The sequence below is a fragment of the Chrysochloris asiatica genome, unplaced genomic scaffold (genome assembly GCF_000296735.1).
Source record: "Chrysochloris asiatica unplaced genomic scaffold, ChrAsi1.0 scaffold00166, whole genome shotgun sequence".
In the NCBI taxonomy this organism is placed as follows: domain Eukaryota; kingdom Metazoa; phylum Chordata; class Mammalia; order Afrosoricida; family Chrysochloridae; genus Chrysochloris; species Chrysochloris asiatica.
Genome location: NW_006408684.1, coordinates 4,381,649 through 4,384,197, shown reverse-complemented (window position 1 = coordinate 4,384,197; position 2,549 = coordinate 4,381,649). Strand labels below are relative to the sequence as shown.

The 2,549-nt window shown below is 40.7% G+C and overlaps 1 pseudogene; it reads left to right on the top strand.

Moving 5' to 3' along the window:
- The window catches only part of LOC102813096, a 10,735-nt pseudogene extending 8,496 nt beyond the window's left edge, over nucleotides 1–2,239 (top strand).
- The last annotated feature ends 310 nt before the right edge of the window (nucleotides 2,240–2,549 follow it).

The window sequence follows — 2,549 nt, the reverse complement described above, 5'->3', positions numbered from 1 at the left end:
ATGCCTTTGAGTTGTGGTGTTGGAGGAGAATGCTAAAAGTGCCATGGACCGCCAAAAGAACCAATAGATCTGTTTTGGATGAAGTGCAGCCAGAGTGCTCCTTGGAGGCCAGGATGGCTAACCTCTGTCTCTCATATTTTGAACATATTGTCAGGAGGGACAGTCGCTGGAGAGGAATGTCATGCTGGGTAAGATGGAGGGTCAGAGAAAAAGATGAAGACCTCTAACGAGATGGATCAGCCAGGTGGCATCATTGATAGCGTCAAGTGTGGCAGCAGCAGTAAGGTTGGCCCAGGATGGGACATTGTTTTGTTTTGCTGTGCATGGGGTCGCTATGAGTCGGTTCCGACTCGATGACACCTGACAACAACAACAATGTTCTCAGAATTCAAAAGAGATCAAATAAAATGCAGGTCACACTGGCTCAACTCATGATTGGTTGTTGGTATTAAGGACTATTCAAATCAGTTCTGATTCATGGTGACCCTGTATAGGGTTTCCAAGACTTCCAATCTTTGTGGGAGCAGAAAGTCCTTCTAACATCCTTTTCCCGAAGTGGCTGGTGGGCTCAAACCACCGACGTTGTGATTTGCAGTTCAGTGTTTATACTACAGATCTGCTGTGGTTAAGTGCCGTCGAGTTGGTTCTAATAGTGACCCTGTTTAGCGTTTTCGAAGAGCAGCTGGTGGGTTCAAACTGATGACTTTGTGGTTCACAGTCCAATGACGATCCCACAGTGCCACATCAGGAGTCCATTTTCTTTGATGGGGGCAACAGAGCATATTTTGTGGTAGAACATGGTATCACTCTGGTAGTGTAGTGGTTACGAATGGGGCTATGAACTTCAGCTTCAGTTAGAAACTACCAGCTGTTCCACAGGAGAAAGATGAGGTTTTCTGTTCCCGGAAAGATTTACAAGCTCAGAAACCCTGTACAGGGTTGCTATGAGTCAGAACCGACTCGACGGCACTAAACAACAACAAAACCATGTGCAGGGTCACTATGAGTTGGAACCGACTCCATGGCACATAACAGCAATGACAACAACCAAAACTAAGCCTATACCACAAGTATCCTTAGTTTTCAACAAACTGTAAATCTTTCTTGAATGTGCTTATTTTTTTCACTTTATCTCTTTATGTGGAAGTTCAAAAATATTAATGCGGGTGGCTGGCTGTTGGGAATTTTGTGTTCTAGGGGATGGCTTGGATGTTGGCACCCTTCAATGTTTGAGCTAAGATCCTCTCACCTGGAAGTAGTTCTTGCCTGGGTCTCCCACCTGCCCCTGCCGAACTTGGCGACCTAAGTGGTTGCGTAGAAGGGACGGGAGATGGGATGGACTTTATTCAGATGATTTTGAACCCACTGTGAAGGCCTGTGAATTTTATGGGTTGACATCTGAACCACTAGTCGCCCGGTTCACCTAGCCCATTATTTCAAAAAAAAAAAAACCCTGTAGAACCTCTGGAGTGCTACAGAAGATTTTTGAAAGAGAATTGCCGTCCTGATGGAAGAGAACTTGGTGAATTCAGAACCACCACTGCCAACATAGGTTCAATTACTACTGCAGATGGTTCTGCTTTAGTGAAGCTAGGAAATATGACTGTAATTTGTGGAATAAAAGCAGAATTTGCAGCACCACCAACAAATTCCCCTGATAAAGAATAGGTAGTTCCTAACGTGGATCTACCACCCCTGTGTTCATCAAGATTTCGGTCTGGACTTCCTGGGGAAGAGGCCCAAGTGGCTAGCCAGTTCATTGCAGATATCATTGAAAATTCACAGATAATTCAGAAAGAGGACTTACACATGTCTCAAGGAAAGCTGACTTGGGTTCTACACTATGATCTCATTTGACTCGACTATGATGAAAACATTCTGGATGCCTGTACAGTTGCTTTGTTAGCTGCTTTTAAAAATGTACAGCTGCCTGAAGTTACTATAAATGAAAAAACAGCTTTAGCAGAAGTTAATTTAAAGAAGAAAAGTCATTTGAATATTAGAAGTTATCCAGTTGCAACTTTCTTTGCCATATTTGATGACACTTTACATATAGTTGACCCTCCTGGAGAGGAGGAGCATCTGGTACCTTGATTATAGTAATGGATGAGAGAGGCAAGCTGACTGGCACTAAAGTTCCGGACTGTATGAACTAAGCAATTACAAGATACAAAGAAGTAAAAAAAAAAAAAAAAAAAAAATGATGGATGAAGTATTTCAGAGTATGAAACCTAATTAAAACCAGATTTTCAAAACATATTTATAAAAATTCTATTTGTTAGCACTGTGCACAAACCTTTTATACGAATAAGTATCAAGCTACATTCTTGTGAAAGAAGTTTCCAGTCATTTGTATATATACTATGTATTGTAAAACCTTTTTACAAAAAAGCAATGACTTAGGCAAAACAACCCTAGATGTTAAATCATTTACCTATTTTTATTTAAACATCACAAGTTTGTGCTTCTATATAAAGTTTGTACATCAAGTAATGTAAAATACTGACACATTAAAAAAAATGAATTTAAAATAAAATCCTTTTGATTCA